This window comes from Typopeltis vanoorti, chromosome 20 (genome assembly GCF_054136105.1).
Source record: "Typopeltis vanoorti isolate ZY-2024b chromosome 20, IOZ_Tvanoo_1.0, whole genome shotgun sequence".
NCBI lineage: Eukaryota > Metazoa > Arthropoda > Arachnida > Uropygi > Thelyphonidae > Typopeltis > Typopeltis vanoorti.
This window is the reverse complement of record NC_143568.1, coordinates 48,945,906-48,968,209: the sequence shown is the minus strand read 5'-3', so window position 1 is coordinate 48,968,209 and position 22,304 is coordinate 48,945,906. Positions and strand designations below refer to the sequence as shown.

At 35.0% G+C, this 22,304-nt stretch overlaps 1 protein-coding gene across 1 annotated transcript in view; it reads right to left on the bottom strand.

Annotated features, from left to right (window-relative positions):
* LOC150095419 (pikachurin-like) overlaps nucleotides 1–22,304 on the bottom strand; it is a 497,499-nt gene that overhangs the window by 340,667 nt on the left and 134,528 nt on the right. The gene's annotated exons all lie outside the window — the stretch shown is intronic.

Sequence of the window (22,304 nt, the reverse complement as noted above, 5' to 3'; positions counted from 1 at the left end):
GAAAAACACATTAAATTGATTCCGATTTCCTGCACAACCAGATCGTAAGAAGCTGTCAGGATGAAAAGTGGGACCCACGACGTCCAGGGGCCGAGAGTCATACAAGAAAAAAACGTGATGTTAATTACGACACTGATCGTTGACAACGACAGATGGCCCCAGAGAGTCTCCCGTCATCTAACAGGCTGTATAATGGAGCAGTAAGAGACTTCCTAGCGTCAACGAGCAAGTACTGGAGACATAAGATATTAAATTTCTAATGACGGTAATAAAGGGAAGCAACCGTTTACGAAAAATGACGGGAAAATAACAAAAAAGTTCCATTTCTGTGTTTCAGATTTCGATATATATGATGCATTCTGCACGGTGAAAGAGAGGATGCAATCGCCATATATGTGCGCTCTCTTCATTTGGAGAAAATATTTTAGAAACTAGCGAAAGAAAAGAATAAACTGTAGATATACGCAACAGAAATTATTGAAGAGCATGAAGAAGTCCTCCGGCACATTTTGCTTCAAGTTTTGTTATAGCGAGAGAACATGCAATAAAATAGTATGGGGAAGGGTGACTTACTTATCCAACTCCATCAAACTACTTAGATGTTTATCATTCCATTCACTTATAAACAGTCAAAAGCTAACGGACATAAAAAGACAATAAAAACAACAGTCTGAAAGAATTATAATGTGAAGCGTTTTCCAATAGCATTCTTGCAAGGAAGGTGACGTCATTTATTATCACACCGTTTGGAAACAAGATGGTTTTCGTTTATGTACCGCAAACAGTTTATTATTGCAATTTGTAGGATATTACAAATCCATCTAATTCCTCTTTCGCTGTTTAAATCAAAATTAAAATAAATCGAGAAATTTTAGTAAACATTCCATATGGCAAATTTCATTAAAATCCTTTCTACCAAAGCGCGGATTTTTTAATTCTAATTATTTAGAATTAAGGCAAAAGTAGTTAAGGTTATGAAGTCAGTCGATTATATTCGTAAATTGCAAGTGCTGTTATGGCCATTGGCTTATTCTGCGGGATGAAAAACCCTAAGTTTCCGAATGGGGAAAAAACCTTTCGTGTCCGTAGGAGACCGGCCAGCTCATCTTCACCAAAGCGGTGTTATTGCATTCATACTAATAGATGGGTTAAAGGAATGTAACAGGTATGTACTAGTATTTGTAAGAAAACATGCTTAAAAGAACACATTTTTATAACTTTTTGTTGAATCTTAATAAATGAACTTAAAATAGGGCTTCAATAAGAGGTGATGTTTCCTAATTCTGTATGCCAGGATATGAACTCTCTCTCTCTCTCTCCTTAAGCTTCTTCCTGAAGGGAACTCGACTCGAATCACGTGAAAAAAAAAAGCCTAGAAAAAGCTTCTTTTTTTTTTTTTTTTTTTAAGATTCAGATCTAACGTCATGGATGCTGATACATTTAGATAAACAGGCAACTTTTTTCGAACAAAATTGTTTTCAGTCTTAGAAATTGAAATTCAAAACTATAGAATAAGGAATTAGTCGGAGACGAAAATGAAATGACTCATTTCGTGATAGTATGTGCATGAAATAGCATTCATTATCACAAAAATTAAACCGTTTAGCCTTGTGTAAATAGTTTAATTACTGTTATTCGTAACAAAATTTTGATTTCGTTTCGGATCATTTGGTCAAATTTTGTTAATTCAAACTAAAACTAAGATGATTCGAAACATTTTCGGGTTTCGAATCATTCTGCCAAATTTTGCTGCTGAAATGGTCTAAATCAGGAGTCGGCAACCGGCAGCCCAAACTTGCATTTTTGGCAGCCCATAAAAGGTTGACCATACTTATATGGCATGTGCCCGCATGTTAAAGTATTCAGTGATGTATTCAGTATGATGAATTCATCAGTTTTGCAAAGAAGACGATAGTCGCATTTGGAAGCACATACATATGCGAACAAGTATTTTCTGTGATGAGGTTTAGAAAAATAAATTTTCTTCTCGACTGACTGATGAATATTTGCATGCTTAGATTCGAATTTGTACCTCAGGTTATAAAGTGGATCTAGATAATTTGGCTAAGGGAAAACAATCACAAAAGTCACATTAAGCAGATAGACACACACACATCGTGATGCATAAACTATATTACTTTGTTTTACGTGATAATAATTTTTCATTGAGTTTCATTTTCATGCTTGTTTCATATCTGCACTATAAATATTCTGTGTTTTTTAAAATTGATATAATAAAAATTTATAATTTAAGTATTTTTTCACTCACTATTTTCTCTTAAGTAAACGTTTGCGGCCCGATTATTAAAAATAAAAGTTGAATGTTGCCGACCCCTGGTCTAAATGAATGCAAAATCGAAATGGCATAACCGAGTTTCAGATTACGGACTCCATATAGTATATTTAAATAAAATCTCTCCCGGTAGATCAGACGGACAGAAAACATTCTATGGGATGCTTATGCATTTTGCGAAAGACAACTAAAAAAATAAAAATGAATGGAAAATTACATAAATCCGGTTTCGTTTAATGTAACTTACTTTCATGTTTATCTTCTTAACCCGGATTATGTATACTGCTTTAATAATACCCAATTAGTATTATTATATCTGTTCCTAATAGGTTTCTCTTTTCATTGCGAAATAGGCCACATCAACTCGAATTCCACATCGTTTTACGACATTTATCAAATATTAATTATTAGATAAATGTTTATTTATAAATTGTAAACTATTTAGGGAGTAAATTCAATCACAAAATTCTCAACATACAAATCATTTCGATATCGATAGACAGTGATAATAATCTATCACAGAAATAGCGGAAAAGGCGTAAGTAATGATGTTGGTACCTTCATGAAGCATTCTGAAGAAAGATGGCATCCGCTCTTTTGTTCGAATCGTATCGTCACACGAGGAAGGAGTTTCATCCGCAAACTGATCTGAGAACAGGCAGTTGATAGGCGAATGCGCATTTAATGGACAGAATGAGAGTCAGTGAATGATGAACTTCCAGGACTCCATGAAACGTGAAGTAATACTAACAACGATCAAAACAGCAGCCAAAAGCTCGGCAATTTGGATTCTACTTATGCATAGTTTTTGTTTTGTTTTGTTTGACAAAAAGGTGTCAGGCTTCCGTATTCCTTCAGAAATATTCGTTCTGCTTTCATGTATTAAGTCAGATTATTCGGTATATGTTTCGGATATCAGCAATCTGAGATCGATGTGATGTTTCCATGACAACAGGATTTCTGCTTGCATTCGTCAATAAAATGAAGCAAGACTGATGATATTTCAGTATGCTACTAAAGTGAAACACTAAGCGAACTCCAGTTATATATTATATGATAAGTCCATTCACGAAAGCCAGTAAACTTGTAGCACATTTAGTGTCGGAGTGGGAGGCTAGATCGAGAATCCCAATCTAGAGACCAAAAGGAACCTTTTAAACGTCACTTCAGTAAGCAGGGGGACAGTCTAGAAATAATGTAATACATTTGTCAGACTGTTTATCTACATAATTTTATTTTTTTAAAGAAGCAAAAAATGCTTATTGGACTCAAATGATCTTACTTTTCTGTAAGATATCGAACATTTACTGTAAATATTCAATTTGAGTACCATTTAATTAACTATTTACCCGTTAATTAATTTATTTTTTGCTATAAGATGCAGTCATTGCTGCTAGAATATTCCGATAAGCACACGATTAAAAAGTTAAATACTTTTTTTTTTTACTAATTTCTCCATTCATTTTCTAGATACCTTCTGATAATTACTAGCTAAGTAACTTCACCAATAACATCGTACCCATTTTGGGTACGATGTTATTGATAAAGTTAATTTGCAAAAACACTAACGTTTCTCCTAAAATGTCATTTAATAAGGATATAAAGAAATTTCTATATAAATTAAGAGTCCAATCATCATCATAACAAACAAGAAGAATAGCGGGGGAAGGGAGGGAGGGAGGGGAACAATGGCAGATAAACGAGACACCAAATAGACAGATATCGCCTAAGCAGTCAAAGAAGAAGAAGCACAGAAATTCATCATATCGATTACAAAAGGCTGCGATCTCAAATAAGGTTGAATTAATGCTTTTCCCAAGAATAAAGCAAATAAGCTTTATGATAATTCAAAATCGAGATGATTTAAAAATTTAACTGGCTATGCAAACCTGGAGATGAATTATAGGTGTCTGTATGGATATTAAAGTATTCCCATTGGTTTACATGCATTCTTTGTCTACCCCCCCCCCATCCGATATGATTCACGTCTAGTTCTCGGTATCTGAAATTTGTTTACAAGCGTTACAAGTTACGGAGTAGAGCCACTTAAGCTGTGATTACAGCGAAGTCACCCTGCCACTTCACCCATTAAAGTGCGGGTTTGTAACCTTCATTTGCATAAGGCAGGGAGTTTATTGTGCTTCGAAGTCAGAGGTGGAAAACGTGCATGAAAAAAACATGAAGCACAGCGAATGAATCTGAAGAAGATCTTACTTCAAATGCAGGGTGAAAGGACAATAGACTGAGGAAGAGAGAGTTTAATTTCGATCGGAGGAATTTATTTTCATCGAGCAATGGATGAAATTCAAAATTAACTGTTTACTAAATTATACGAAATATATTTGTTACCCTAGTGGTTTAGCGTATCCACTCTCCAACCAAGAAGCTGCTGGTTCGAATCCTATCGTGAACATGGACGTTTGTAATTGTCTTTTATTACGAGTAGGTGGGATATGAATTTCATCTCCCTGTGTGAGGTCATCACTCTGCTTATGGGAGTCCTGAAGTGGCTTGAAAAAGTTTCGTGTCTGGTTAGGTTATGCCGTGAACTGACATTATTACCCTCACTAAAGATTTTATCCGCTTAGACTGACAGAAATCTTAGGCGTTAAAATTCCTTAACTACATTTAGGTAATAGGGGTTTGGTGAGAATGAGATATCATTAGTCTTCTTCTTCTTCCTAACATGGATTATAGGCCATGTGGCCTGTTCCGGCGTCATGCCATCTCTTTCTTGGTCTTCCGATTCTTCGTTTTCCACTTATTTTGTATCTGTATAATATTTTTGGCAGTGTCTGCTGTTGTCCATTCGATTTAAATGTTCTAGCCATTTTTGTTTATACTGTCTTATATAGTAATTAATTGGTTTTATTTTTAGAGATTGTAAGATTTCTTCATTTGTTTTGTGGTCCCACTTGGTATATCCAGCTCTTTTTCTGAGGAACTTCATTTCTGCTGTTTCAATTCGTTTTTCATCTTTCCTTTTCATGGTCCATGTTTCGCTTCCGTATAGTAGAGTTGGTTTTGACAAGATATTATATAGTCTGATTCTAGTGTGTTTTTGTACCAGGGATGGCTTAAATATATTATTTATTATGCCATTTACTTTGACAAAGTTTGATATTTTAGTGTCTATGTCTTTTTCTTCTTCGTATGATAGATCACATCCCAAGTAGCTTAAAGTGTTTACTTGTTCTAGTATTTTATTATCTATCACTATTTTACTTCTTATTGGGTTTTCTCCTTTGAAGATATCATTAGTGGGAGACGGAATTCATTGATCCGCATTCTATAGTGATACGAATCTAAAGTAAGTGCATTATTTATCAGCACTGCTACTTAAAATTGCTTTAAGAGGACAAGAGCACATATTAACACTAATCATAAATGTTGAAATTTTTTATTATTGAGAGTAATAAACTAGTAAAAAAGTTTATTCGAAAAGTGAATTTTGCTTGTTCAAGTATTAGAAAATTATTCCCAAATAAACTTAACTTTTTTTTTTCCAGAACGCGTTATAAGCGAAATTCTCGTAGCTTTTTTATGATAAATGTTTTCAGTAAGCAGCAGCAATGCACTGAATCATGCATGAATTGTCCATACTCAATCTCTTCATCAGTTATCGAAGTAATTCTCAACCCCCCCACTTTGTTTTTAACTAATGACATTCGGAAATTCTCATGGCATGTTCGCAATCCCTCCTCCTCTTCCCATCCTTCCATAAAAGGAAAAACATCCTCCATCCATATAAAGAGAAGCTACTCGATCTCCAAAAAGTGAATAGCAAACAATACTAATACTGTATTTATTGGAATTACCAGAGGTAACCAAAGTTTGGCTACCTGCGCAGGGAACTCCGCTGATAAGATTCTTCGTTCAAGAAACATTCTGACTTTGATGTTTCCAGAAGAAAGGCGCATGTTGCATCATCTTATCACTACAGAGGTCATGCAACTGAATAAACATTAATGTAATTTCACTTGATAGGAATATCCAACCCTTTATCCTCACCCACGGTGCAAATAAATAAAAATAAAATATAATATAAAAGTAAATAACTAAAACAAAATTTAAGTAAATAAATAAATAAAATAAATAATTTAATTAAATAAAAATTAAAAGCACGATAAGTTTAGAACCTTTCTTGGGGTGAGATTCGCAAAAACAGAATAAAACTACCCCGGATAACAACAATAGCTTCAAACATGCCAACATCCCACCAGCATCGTGTAAGAGTCTCTACATAAAATGATCAACGTGTTATTTCTTACAAATTATTATTATTAATGAATTAAGAACGTTTCTATCTTCTTCAGTAGGTATTTGAGTTAGTTAAAAACATAAAAGCGCTTCCGTTTCTTTTTCTTTCTTTCCCTTCTTTTCAATCCCATATTTCAATAATACTATCGCTTTGGTTATGAAGGAAAAATCTCTCTCTCTACTCCTGAGAGACTTTCCCGATACACTAATGTGTCACGACACTCATTTTGAGAACGACTGAGTTATCGTGCAACGTAGTGGGGGAGAAAAAGCGAATTATAAACAAGAACCTTCCTGTTTTTTTTTTTTTTTTTTTTTTTTTTTTTAATGCAGCGGTACGATGATTGGTTGGTGTGAAATTATGTGGACTTTGCATTAAGGGATTACATTCTTGTCATTTGCATGTGGATTATTAACGGTATTGAAAGGAAATTTGTGACAGAAATTGCTACGAAGGAAAGAAAAAAAACATTCTTTGCTACACAGACTATTTTTTTTAATTATCTATCCACAGGGAAAGATCAAAAGCTGAAATTAATATTCTTAAATAATCGGTAGTAGAATATTAATACATAATAAACCGTTACATTGCCACTTCGCGAAGATATAGGGTTCTCAAGTAACTGCATATGTTCGCTTCAACATCAGGATTTAAAATAAAAAAAGTTCAAAATCCTGAGAATCTGAATGAAGAAATCGTACCAATGAATTTTAATTATTAGTAAATCGGTATTTAGATATTAATTATTTGAAGAGTTGAAAGAAGGTTCATTTAAAGGTATAAATCTACTTTCAATTCGCAAAGTTAGGTATGTAATATCAACAAAGCTCAGTTCAGTCTTTTATGAAGTAGAATATTTTAGTAAGCAGGCAGAAACTTTGAAAGTTACTCCCTTTGCGCAAAGTGGTAAATAAAACATGAGCTGAACTTTGTTTACTTTTCCGATAGGAAATAAACGGAAGTTCTTGGAATAAAAAAGGGTAAAAATAATTTCAGTAGGTCACTGAAACTTTATCTAAAACTTTACTGATTCTTAACTTCTTAATGTCGTTCTAATAATCAAAAACATGTGGTGTGAAACGATTCGTAGGTATCAGACCAGACAGACAACTCGAAATGCTATTTAGCGAGTTTAAATAAACTTTTTTTTTTTTTTTTTTTTTTTTTTTTTGCACATATTCTGAGCATCGTTTTCTCTCAGCTCGCCCCAAGACGAATTTTTACTTTTATCACATCATTTGCCTAATGATGCAGCTGCAAAATATCATTTGCAGCTGACTCATTAGGCGGGTATTCTGCTGTTATTTACGCGTGCATTTAACACTTTAATTCAACTTAAATATTATTAAACTATATTTAATGTAACGATTAATACTGGAACCTCCATCTCTCTCTCTCTCTCTCTCTCTCTCTCTCTCTATCTTTATGAAATCAGATCGCCGCATGCACAACTGCTACCATCGTCTGTAAGAGTAAAGAGTCCTTATTACTGTTTGTATGGGTAATCTGATGTCATATTTCCTTGAGATTCATTTTGCCTGCTTCATTGACTAATCTTTGACATCTGAAGTGTACCTCATCTCTAACAATCTGCCTTTGCCCACCGCCCTTTCATTCACACCACATCAATTAGTCTGAGTACTGCTTTTTGAACATAACTATATAGTACCCAATTATTGTTCCTTTCTAGAACTTCTGTAGTTTTACTCTATGCTACCAGCCCATACTCACACGTTTCTTCCCCGACATTATTTTCGTTTACACACTCCACAACCTCCGTGGACAATTGCTAATTATTAAATTGGAAGAGTATGATGCTCCCGAGTAAGCTAAGCACTTCGCCTGGTTGGCCGAGTGCTTAGCGTATCCGCTCTCCAACTAACAGGTTGGGGGTTTAAATCCCACCATGGGCATGGATGCTTGTCTATAGGAGAAAGATGAATTTCATCACCTGGTGTGAGACCACCATCCCCACTTATTGGAGATCTGAAGTGGCTGAAAAAGTTCCATGATTGCTCTCTAGAGCAGTGTTTCCACACCAAGTAAAAATAAATAAAAAGTACAAAAAATTGATAAAAATGAAAAAAAAATCCTTAACCCCCCATGGTACAAATGTGCTATATGTTTCTTAATAACCTTTCGAGGTGGGAACACCAAAAAAAAAAAAAAAACGCCTGTCATAACACAACTGCAACGGTAATTTTATTACAGTGAGCACACTGAGTGGAAAAAAGTAATTCCCTATGGACAAAATGCATCGTGCCATGTAACAAGTCACGTGTTTGTAGCCGGTATAAATTGGAGGAATACGATGCTCCCAAGTCAGTGCAACTGTGTCCGGGTGAAATGGATGCGAGAAGGGAACTGACAGAGTTTGAAACACGCGTTGTGATAGGATGCCATGTTGCAGGCCATTCTAGGTCAATTCTGGTCGGCAAATTGGGCCATTCTAGGTCAACAATCACTAATACCATACTGAGATGGAAGCGCAGGGAAAGGGCTACCCGCAGTGGACGACCCATCACACTCGCCGAATGGTGACTATTGGGTTCTACGAAGAATAATATGTAAAACAGCCATTCGTCGCTGGCACGTTGAACGCGGAGTTCCGAGCATCGACTTGAACACGGATATGCACATAAACATTCAGAACCGAGGTTCACAACATGGGTTTACATGGTAGGACCGTAATATGTAAACAAGTACCCGAACCAACATCTTCTTGAGTAATGCAAAGCGCATGTACAGTGGAAGCCTCGAACTGTGTTAGGGAGCAACGAATCACGATACACCCTCTACCGAGCATATGGGGGGGGGGGGGGGTATGGCGAATGTCCGATGAGCATCTCTTAGTAGAATGCCCAACTATGAAATCGAATTCCAAGAGGTAGCTGAATATTCTGGACAATGCAATGCCTTCTACTTGTGGCGTTTCTACGGAACTGACCATTGTCTCTTTCAGCAAGACAATAACACCGTGTCATAAAGCTGCTGCTGTAACTGCGTGACTTGTGGACATGAACGTCACCACACTCGACTGTCCTCCACAAAGCCCTGATCTCAACCCTATTGAACATCATTGATATGAACTGGGGCGTCGGGTGAGGTCAAGGGACGTCCGTCACAAACAGTCAGGGCCTCGTTACATGCCTAAAGGAAAAATGATCCAAAATTCCCATTGGTTGCTATCGTACGCTTATGAAAAGTATGCCCTGTAGGATTGCTGCAGTCATCGCAGCGAAAGGACACTCTACATCTTATTAAGGTGGGCACCATGGCTGTTTGTTCCTCACACTATGGTGTTCTTTGATTTCTTTCCAAGCAGAGTACTTCTACGGTTCATGATTTTGACGAACATAATAATAAAGTTATATTAAAAAAATATAATATTAAAGTTAAAATAACGAGGGATGCATTATTCCCTTAAACATAATAATAAAGTTGTTCAAAAGTACAATGGATTCTTTAAGTGACCACAGGTTTATTTAAGTATACATTACAGGACACCACCAGTCATAAAATAGTTTGATTTAATGTTTAGATATAACAGCAAAGCAACCGCGTTTGTTTGCTTACAGCATATTAGTGAATGTTAACATTCGCGCCTTTGTAAGCGCAGTTGCGGGATCGATTTTCATTGGTGATGTAAGTAAAAAATTATTTTAAATAAAAAGGATTTTTCAAGTAAAGATGAGTTGGCGAATCTCATACTGTGAGCAACAGGATTTTTCCTTTTGGACACAGACAGACAGACTAAGAACATACAGAGAAATTCACTGAAAAACCTTATGGTATATGATGGATCCTCAAGAGGATTGAGTGCAAAATAGCTTTTTCTAGAAGGTTACTTACTAGAGAACTTCGATATGGAAACTGAAAAAAATCGGGAACCTGATCTAATCTATCCCTTAACATTGGAAATTTGAACTAAAGAGTCATAAAACATCGGAATATTGCAATAGGAAGGTGGCCAACAAATGAGCCACCTCTATATTCTGTCTATTACTGATGTGTGTTCTGCGACTGGTTTAATGAGAAAACAAAACAAAATCGAAGTTTCCTTCAAACCTTTTGACTCAGTCCGCCGGAAGTGAGTCTATGATTATAATCTGTAGCTACAGGATTATTTCTCACATAACAGCCTGCAGAACGGTGTCTGATGGTTCGCAAACATCGACATGGAGTCGATGCGCGCAGGCCGCACCTTATACCTAATGTAGAGCACGCGTACAACACACAGACCAAATTGGAAGTCGGGCATAAATGGTTCACACGCCAACTAGATATTCGCTAATTACACATGTATATTACCCATTACCAGGTAGTGCACACAAAGTACTTAATTAGCCTTTCAAATATCCAAAATGAAAAGACTTGGGGATAATCTAATTTTGCAGTTGTCAACTTTTTTAACGTGTTAATCATACCCGGAGACTACTAATGAACGTTGACACATTTTCTAGCTTATATGCTGAACTGGATACGCCTAGCTTTAACTAGCTTTTTTTTTTTGCTGCTCTAATTAGTAGCTAACACGTCAGTTTAATGTGATTGTACTACCCATTATGTACTTTAATATTTATTCAACTGCATATCGTTAACTATCAGTGATTAAAGGCGAGTGTTTCTAAAGATGATTTGGAATATGTTTTGTCTTGAGATTTTAAATTAACCTTATCTTTGCAATCGGTTTTGGAGATGAATCATACAGGTCTTATCCCCCACAAAAATAAAATAAAATTAAAATAAAAATAAATTTAATTTAATTTTAAAAAAATTACAGAATCATATTCTTTTATCTCCGAAAATGTAACTATAACTTTTAAGCGGATTATTCTAGTGGGATTCATTTTAAAATATTAATGATTTTACCAATTTAAAGTAACTATTTTAATATTGCATTTGGTATTTACAATTCAACGAAGTCCTTAATTCAGCAAAGAATACGATGTGTGAAAATGCCTTACAGAAAAGAGAAACAGAGAACGAGAGAATACGATGCAGATTTTTAATTGCAGAAAATATTTAAAAAAAAAAACAACAAAGAAACAGTCATACATGCTGATATCAGTCTTCTTACAAGGAGTCTTGAAGACAGTCTTAAGACATTGGTATTGGTTGGAATTATGTCCGTGTTTGAAAGACGTATACTGGATATATTAGGTCTTGTTGTCTGCGTCTGCTCTTTTGACCAGTCTGCAGAAAAGAAGAAGACGTTCCGGAAGAAATGTAGACAAGGAGAAACACTATTCGCACTGTCAATAAAGAGTGCAAATAGTGTAGAGACAAAGAGTCCCTCTCGTGAAACCATAAGACGCTGGTAAATTGTTAAGTATGAAAACGACGTTAAGCCTTATTCTTCAAGCAGGGGGATTTTATTTAATATTTCAGCAAAGAAAATAAGCTGTCTCAAAGTACTGTAATTTGATATTCTAAAACTCATAGTACGTTTTTCACATACGATCAACTGAAAAGGAGACAAACTTTTGCAAAACGTGAAAAATCTATGAGGTGGAGTGAAAATTCTCACCTGTGCCTTGCTAACAGGTTAGAACTCTTGTTGATTTGTCTTGTCAAACAGGTTAACCAAATCAGTATTGTTCGCAGATCACAGAATCAGTTATAGGTTTACTGACAGTACCATAGATAATATGCAGGTATTTGTTAATTTTCCTGCAGCCGGTATTATCGTGGTGTATGTTCGGTTTGCACGAAAAATAGTATACCCTCATAATTACTTAAGTGGTAATATTACAGTGTTAGAACGCGAGATGATACAATATACGTTAATATTCCTATTTCTTAAGCAAACAACAGTGTTCATTTCGTCTCCAAAAATGCCTAAGGAACATCTCAGAGACCTTTCGAAGCTTAAGATTTTTTTTTATGCAGTGGTGATGGAACCTACTTATTTTTCAGTGTTAAAAGTAAATGAAGATATGGATTTTGAATTTTAACAACCGATTTTGATAAGAATGATTTTTCACATATGAATTATTAAAATCAATTCAAAACTTAAAAATGATAAAACAAAGTATTGACTGTTATAGTTTATCAAAAGCTCTCAGACAAGTATTTCAGCATAGCAGGAAAGCATTTCCTGCTATGCTGGTCACATAAAATGAACTCGATGCAGTGGGTTGCTTACCATTGCTCCAGATAATTGACTACAGTATTACCGCTAAGATTATCTTTTGACAGTCTTGCCGACGGTGCATTTGCCTGACAGTGCGCACTTACTACTTGATGTCTGTCAAAGAGTAGTGCTTTCTGTCGACTATGAAGTTCACTCCAGATGACAACAAAAACAGCGCCATCTGCGAAAAGTGATGAATGATCAATCATCTATTCCATACAAAAGGGAAATTCATCTCGGATAAAAATTTGAGCGCTACTTATGACCCAAGATATTTATCAAATATGCCAACTTATATGAATAGATAAAATCTAAATGGTCTCAGACAAAAAAAAAAAAAAAAATCTGTGGATCATACGCCGAGGACCATACTTTTTTCTTACTCATGTACATAAAGATAATGAAAATAAGGGGGAAATAGTAATGACATTGTATGATGTCTAATGATTTAGAATTATGAAAAGGAAAGTGAGGAAGCTTTTATTCGCGTGAGTGCGTGTGCCGATATAAGCTTAAAAGTAATTTTAAGTCATGGTAATGACTTAAAATTATTTTTAAAATCATGACAAATATATTTATACCAGTTAATAACCTACTACCAATATACAGTATTTGTCATGATTCATGACCATGACTTAAAATTGTTTTTAAGCCTATACGGCGCAACTCATATTGCAATTAGTATACAAAGACCAACAGCCAACTATGTATTCTTTTTTTTGTAGACTTCATAAAAATATAAAGCGCCACTTTTGTAGACTTCATAAAGAACTTTATGAAGTCTACAAAAGAGGCTTTATATTATAAATTAAAGATATTAAAGCTACCAGGAAGTTATATTATATACTTGGTTTAATCCATTTTCCAAGTTTATAAAATGTAATTTCTTGGTGTCTTTAATATCTTTAATTTATAACCAAGGGAAAAAAAAAACTTTCAACGGAACCGAGGCTTTATTATTGCCATACAATATAAGGAACATTGTATCTTAATAGTTCCGGTGCATTTGCTATACAACTTTGAATTAATTCGGTCATCAGTTCATCGGAAAACAGAGCGAATAATTCATATACGTTGATGTCATATGCTATAACAGCAACTGAATATTTGCAGTTACCATAAATGCCTTAGAGTTTAGAATAACACCGAAGCCTCAGATTTATAATTTCGTATCAACTCCTGTCATTTTGTATAATTGAGGTATTAAAAGTTAGCCCAAAATTGAAACGGATCACAAAGTTCAGTGCAAATCTGAAATACCAAATTTCATCCAGGCAGAGCAGCTTTGCCATACTCGTGCACGTACAGGAGACGGAGGGATAAAGCTATGCTAACAGGTGCTTATACACGGTTGTGAAATTGGCTTATTAGCACCTAAACAGGCAAGCTTGTTAGTAGCCTCTAGGTAGGAGCGAACGATACGAGATTAGAGAAAAGGCCTTGTCCTTGTGGAACAAGGCAATACTAGGTGATTGATACTTTTCACCGCCTCGTGTAACGCCACAGCCTAGAGGATGAAATAGGCAAAACTATGTTGGGAACGTTTTGTCCTATTAAATCCTTAAAGGAATGAAAATATTCCATGTCACTTCTTTAAAAATTCCGAAACTTGTCCTACAATTTAACTTTTCATTGTTACCAGGCTTGCTGATAATATCTTTAGCAGTGACATGAATTTCATCGCCTGGTGTGGCTACTAACCTGCTTATCAGAGGCCAGATGAGACGCGGAGGCGGGGTTCCATGTTTGGCCTCTAGAAACAGAGTTGCTAGATTATCTAAACCTTAGTCCACTCAAGGTACTAATGTACAATAGGTTTACAACATTTCAAGAGTGAGGTGAGCCTAAAAAAAATATTTACTTGTGCGACATTATTCGTTCTAATGTAATTAAATTGTTGTTCACGGAAAAAAAAAAAACTCGACATTCAATAAGTGATTTTAAACTTTGGTAAATCGAGGATGCTGTAACAAAATTTGCTTATGATTATCTTCAGAATATTTCATTTATCTAAATTATTCGAATTTACGATTAGGTTTTATAACAACCAATGCATGAAATAAAGCCACGGCATAAAGAGATAAAACCCTAATAAATAAATAAATAATGGCGCCATGAATAACTTATACATCATATTCAATGCACTGCGCATTGCTAATAATTTAATAAACGTTTGAAAATATTGAAATATTTACGATACCGTGGCTTTTTTCTCCAATGTAAAGTAGTTTCTTACATTTCGGGGTTTTCCTAACTTGCAAATTCAAGCATGAGGCAATGGAATTAAACGCTCTTCAAATGGTGTGAGCTGAAGTCATTACTTGGACGTAATTTCTAGTTCTCTTTGTCACAGAGTAGTCGGGAAAAACACTGCTGTGACAGATGGTACTCAAAGCATTTTTCTATTAAGACTGAAGCAGCTAAATGGCTTAGTATTGATACAATTACATAATCGCTTGGGATGAACGAATTTAAAAAAAAAATTCTATAAAAATTAAGCCTCTATTAAGTTCTAACTGGTCAGAGAAAATGTTGATTATGTCATAAATGGGAATGTTTAACTATGAACTACTACATGAAAACTAGTTGCCTGCTAAGAAAAGTAATAAAAGATAAAGTAATATTAGTGTACTGTTTGTGTTATATTATCTGATCAACTCCAATGAGGCTAATTTCATATAATCAATGATATTTTTTTTTTAATTATAATTTTCTAGTATGATAAAAAATAAATTCTCTTTTCATTTCTCAGTCCTTTGGAACTCGGCAAGCAGCCGGTCTTCACCAATCGCTGCAGATGCGCACACTTTTGTGGCATGCCAGACAAGAAGCAAACGGCATTACGACAGACAACGGCTGCCATCTCTTGTTCCTAAGACATTTGGCATTTATTATATTCATTTATACCAGTTAATAAAATAAAGTGGGGTAAATATGATGTGGGGCAAATATAAAGCCTCCTTTAAACCTGTGTTTCTTCCGGGAGGATAGAAAATTTATTTGCTTTCTCCAAAGATTTCTTCTATAGACTTTGCCTCATGAATTATCTCCAGGATCATGCATCTTATTATATAATCTGCTGTATTATAAAACTTTACTAGCCAACACACACACCTGCCTAGCCATAAAAACTAGGACATTGTATTATGTTAAAGAAAGAATTCTTGTTCATGGCTGGATGAGACAGTAGTGTAGCTAGAGCTATTGCCTCCCCTCTCAATACACACCAAAAAAACTACAAAAAGTCAAAACGACGTATTGGGAAATAAATTAAAACACTATGTTTATATTTGAAGTAAAACTTTAATTTCAACATTCCAATGTTATTTTTCTTGCTTTTCTGTTAGCAAAATCGTCGACGATTGGCGAAGTCTATTTCATAATAATGTAGGTAATTAATTCTTAATCAATTTTATTTAGAAAAACTCCTCTCACAACTAGAAACACTTACAGCAATTGTGAGGAAAAATCGCAGTAGTATTACAATATTTGGAAATGAGTTCTCGAGACTGTATTTAGAATTAACTGCAAAAGTTCAAAACGGTTCAAAGTGTCGCCCGGGGCGGACCTCCCCCTCCGCCCCTCCCTAGCTACGCCTCTGGGATGAGAGGTTAATTAAAATCCGTGTATACGATTACTTAATTTAACAATGTGTTTGTGTAAATTATCTATGTAAAAACAATAACTACACCTTTAAAAAATATAAAGGATGTGAGATCGAATGTCAAAGTCAACTTATTAATGGGAGGTTAATCTTGGGTTAGCGTATCGGTTGCCTCACTAATGATTACTCAGACCAACAAAGGTTCGTCGATTGGTAGAGCCTCTGCTACTCACCCAAAATGTTAAGCAAGTTTGAGCGCGGATAGTAGTTGGAAGGAGACAATCGTTCGATGCTGTTGGCACACTCTTCCTCGATTAGTCTTTGGACTCCCTGGAGGTGTCACATAATTATTATAATAATATAGCTTACTGTTCTTTTTTGTTTGTTTAATAAATGACGCGGTTTGGGACTGTGGGATTGGTTTCCCATCGGTCCTTGTTTTTATCACAAACATAAAACCGACCTCAAACACATTTGACAGTTATTACATATTCAGTTATAAATATAAATTTCAGTAGTGAGAACTAGATGGATCGAAAATAATAATAAATCAAATCAACGGATTTCGATAAACTTAATAGTTGATTCGTCGTCGTCCGGTAGCATCCTCTAGCAAGAGGGTTGCAGCAGATGAGCAGATCTTCTCCATTTCTCTCTGTCTGTCGCTTCCATCATTCTTAAACCAGTCCATTCCACGATGTCATTAAACCACTCTCTAGTTGGTCTTCCACGTCTTCCTTCTCCTCAACTTTCCCTTAGTAGCAGTTGATTACTATTTATTAATCAAGTCAACAGCTTTACAAAAGACAGTTGAGTGTTTCACTGTCTTGTTTTTGTTTTTTTTTCTTACGTGTTCTGGTAAAAATATTTTCAGAAATTCGGCATATTTATTGACGGAAATATGTTGCTGAAAGACTGCTGTAGCACAGTTTGATGTGTATCGGTTCCTCCTCCTATGAAGAGATACGATAAAAGTATCAAGATATTTTTTAGAACCGTAGATTTGTAGAAGCATTATACCTAGGGCCAGAATTTCTATCCGTGTCTTAATCCTTTAGCTTACCCAAGCATAAGCAAACAAGTTTTCGCATGAATTATCTTCAAGAGCAGGCTATTTGTATATAGAGTCTGTTGACTGCACACGAATTGCCTCAGTATCCGATAATGAAAGCACACTGAATTTCGGGCATGTATTTAAGACTAGAATATAATTTCTTGTTCAGTATAATGTAATTTCTAACTAAGAACTCTCTACATATTTGCATGTGTACAGAATGTTTTATATTGTTGTCATGTTTACATCTTTATCTCTCTCTCTCTCTCTCCATATGTGTGTACTCCCATATGTTGAAAATATGTGAGCATCAAAATGATTTAACAATTATACATTATTTTCATATTACACGAACACTAAGTGGTGAAATCACCACAGAGAAATTATAAGATATATATTTAAAACATATTTTAAAAAAATAAGTCTTCTAACGTGTTTTTATTTCCAGAAAGGAGTAGCCAGACATCTTTTTAGTTCTAACTTTTAGAAACCGGTGGGCAGTCGGTCTTCACCCTAAGCGATCGCTGATAGCTGCACTCTGATAATATTAATGCATCGGGAAGAGTGTAGCAAACAAATGTCGCCATCTTGCGATCCTAAACTCTAACTTGTATTATTGTTCAAATTAGTGCGACTTTTACAGTAGATTTTTCTGAGTTATGGGATTAAAAACCCCAAGTTTCCTGAAAAAAATCTATTTGTGTGCTGAGAAGTCTAGCATCATTATGGAACTAAAATCGTTGCTACAAGGATACACAAGAACCAAAATATAGTAATCTCAAATATGAACGCTTCACTTGGATCGTGATACAATATAAATTTCAACACTATATATTATAAAACATTTATAGATATAATGGTTAAATATCCATTATTCTCATATTATTATCAGGTTATATTGAAATGATAGTTTTAATGCCACAGTCAAGAATTGCTGACGACTCTCAATAATAATCAAATGAGCATATTCTCAAGTGGTTTGCTAAATGCCATGCTATATGACAACGAAGCGCAATAAATGGATTAATATAAATAAGCAATTGATTGGATCGAGCAAAGCACAAACTGCATTAAGAAACCATATAACAGCTTGAAGACACATACATCCGTGTTCATTTAAGCGTCTCCTCCCTCCACTTGTACGAAATGGATTACAGCAACCTTCTTCTTCTTCGGTACGCCACCGAATCTTTCGAAGTTCTTTATTTGTTCTGGTTTCGTGAATCTCGTGCGAGTTCTAATCGATATTGGGATAAGTGAAGCTCCTGGCAACATTTTTTTTGTTATCAGAGAAGGGAAGTAGCAAAGCAGCATGGGATACAATTCTTTACTATCTTCCAATATTACACGTGATGGTTGCTAAATTTATGTTTTCGTATTTTAAAATGTTAATTTCTTCATTGTCGAGCAATCGATTCTAAGACACACATATACAGTAGATAAAGAAATTAGTTATGATTCTAAAGGTCTTCCCGAATGAGCTCTTTCTTTCCTTTTTTGAACAGTATTAAATATTGAGAAAGAGACGTTATGTCTTTATGAAGTAGACTTATTAAAAGATTGGCTTTTATAGAAGACTCTGATTGAAGGTAGATTTAGTAAAGGCTTGTAAATGATAATTAAAAACCTCTATTATTTGCACAGAAATACTTAGCATTATATTATTTCACTAATTATGCAGTTAAAACGGACATCACTTTTAAAATAGTCAATGTTTCAAAATCTGGTATATCAAAAGTCTCATGAAATTTTAATTATTATTATTTTTTACTTCGTGTTATCGTTGAGCATATTCTACATTGGATAGTCATATGAATTTCGGGTGCGGAAGGATAAAAGCCTAATTTAGCGTTCTGTGAGTGATGTCCATTTAAAAAGTATTAATTAAGAATGCAGGAACCGTTCTTCTGAGGTGAGGTGAAACTCAATTTTTTATTTTACACGGTATATGTACATCCTTGAAATGTGAACATTTTTGAAAGACAGCACCGTGTTCCTTAACATTTATAGATAACAGACAACATCAGTGAATTTGACAAGATTTGGCGCAGCTCGTGAAATGCAGTACATCCCATTCGTTATCATCGCTTGCACATTTATTTCTCCTGCTAAATCATCTATAGATGGTGCTTCCCATCCCATTTTCACCTATGTGCGCACGCGTACTACACCTCTGTGTTTGAAATATAACGCTCTAGGGATACGCCACTAATTGATTCTGAGGGGAACCACTCTTTGCACCGGAAACTTTTTCAGTTGAAGTATGTCGAGGAAAACTCAATAACTGCTTATCAAAATCAAAAACTTCAATTACTGCAAAACAATTCTAGTTTCTTTGCCATCGTTTCTCACAATCAAAATGGTTGGGTTCTGTTATGTAACAACACAAAATTGAAAAATAAGGTCAGCACTTCACAGAAAGAAAATTTTTTACTAAACTACAAGCTTATCAGCCCAATAATGCATCGAACATATTGAAATCAGTGTCGCCGAATACGAACACTTAAAAACTATTCTTCACAAGACTCTTTTTCTCACTTTTCTCCCTTTTCTGCATTAAATAATTATTCTTGATAAAGGGGGCGCCTTATCTTTATTTTGTGGTATACCGATAATGAAATTCCACTGTGCCAATAGGAATTTTTGCTAATATTTACATGCCATTCTATCTCAAATCCTAGCATCCATTCCAATAAAAAATGGCTTTTCTTTAAGGTTCAATAACTTCGAGCTTGTGGATGACAACTCCGTGTAGTATCCTTAATCCACCCACACGCACGACACTCCAACTTCGATAATCCCAGGCCGAAAGAAAATCTCACATCTCCGCATCCTTCGAGAAGCAACAATGGCACATCTGGATCTGAAAGTGGTGATTGACAAGGGGAGAATTCCTTTCTTAGGGAGACAAAGATATCGATTTGTCTACTGATTGATTGCAGTGCCTGCCACACACAAACGCCGATACAAAATTGCGAAATAAAATAAACTTCTCTAGTGTTTGCTGCGGTTCAGTACAGTTATTCACAGACTTGATCCGAGCCATTTTCTCCTCCCTGTGTGGTTATTTTCACCGAACTGCCGGCAATTGGATTGTTCCGAAATTTGAATTCCATCCGTTTGGAAATTGGATCCATTTATAATCATATCAACCTTTGAAATTATCGTTCAAATAGCAAATATATGTTATTTTCTAAGGAACTAAAAATCAATACACAGTCTGTGCGATAAACAGCCATCCAGCCAATATTCAAATATTTCATCTTCTGGGAGGTTGTACTTAAACTCGCCTTTCTAATGTAAGAATAGTAATCTGATATATGTAACTGTCAGTAAATTGCCTGGATTTTAAAGTCAGTTTATCTATCTGTGAGGAAGAAATCCAGACTAACAGAAATATATCACTGAGATTGCATCCTACTGAGTCGATTAAGAAAAATATTTTTAAATTCTCCGATCAAATTACAAGCTTCGTTCTTCGCTCTCAGCAAAACCTGTTTCGGAATACCAGGCCATATATTCTATCTCCTCGAAATACTTTGAAGTTCTATTAGCAACTCGCACAAAAAATGAACGTTCTTAAATTGAATTACACCCTGAAAGCACTGCTTTCCTTTTTATTGTATCTCATCTAAGGATATTGCCATAATCAAATAAGATATTTCTTTATTTTCAGGAATGCAAGCGGCTCATTTGTTCAGGTCCAACGAACAATCCTTGAATAATAATGAATTAATTTCGTGGTGGAGAATTTATTCATGGTCACTTTTCAATTTAACAGACAAACGATGTTATCCAACTAATCTATTGCCTACGTCTATTCGTTCCCTCTCTGTCCTATTAATTCTAATTTTCAACTCCATTTTGCTATGTTCTGCATTATAGAAATATATTACATTTCCTTGTTTGTTTTATCTTCTCATTTATATTTAATTAAATTTAACTCAATTAAATGTATAGAATATTTATTTTTCTTGTACCTTAATATTTTATTCTCAGGACAAAGTTTTACTTAAGCACATGCTTAAGTAAATACTTCAACATACTTATATACTCGTGAGTATAAACATAAATATTGTACTTATGTATATCATACTTATACTTGCATGGATATACAATACCCATAGAAGCCTCAAAATTATTCTCTGTTTGATCAGAAGTATTCGAGTGGTCCCTAATATTTATGACCAAATACTTATATATTTTTTACTCAAATACTTTTTAACTTAAAAAACTTAAAATGAGTCTTAAACTATCGCCACTGGTTTTAGGAAGTTTGTACAATGATTTCTTCACTATCAGTGTGGAATTAAATTCAAATCACTGATTTGAGTTTAATAGTTCAAACATGTAACGTTTTGAAACCACTTCAAACCTCCGGTCTGAAGTGGTTTCAAACCGCTTTGTAGGGTTATGATCTCGTTCTGGACGACAAAAATCATCTCCCACATAAAGACATTCACAGACATCTATAACAGTGGGATTCGAATCTGCAGCCTCTTGGTTGGAGAGAGGACACGCTATCCACTCGGCCAACCAGGCCGCATCTGCCATCTAATTCATTGTTGAAAAGCATACTATGGTGTTTTATTCTGGGGATTTGTGGGGGGGGGGGGGTGAAACCCGGAATAACTCTAAAAAAGAAACAGCGCTTAGGTTGAGGCAAACAAAAAAGAAAAGTTAGCCAAAGCAACAACTGGATCTGAACCTTAATATTTTTCAGTAAACTATAGCACTGTACTGAAGAATTATTGTTAGTCTTTGACAAGGATGTCTTCATACCATTTTCATTCATTATCACAGTGAACGCACTGATTTGGCAGTGAATATTCTGCAAAATAAAATATCCATCTAAATCATTATGCGTGGGAAATCACACTTTGCATAGAGAAATCTTTTGTAGCTAATTTTCAGTTAAATAATTTCGTTGTATTATTAACAGCAATGCAAGAGAGT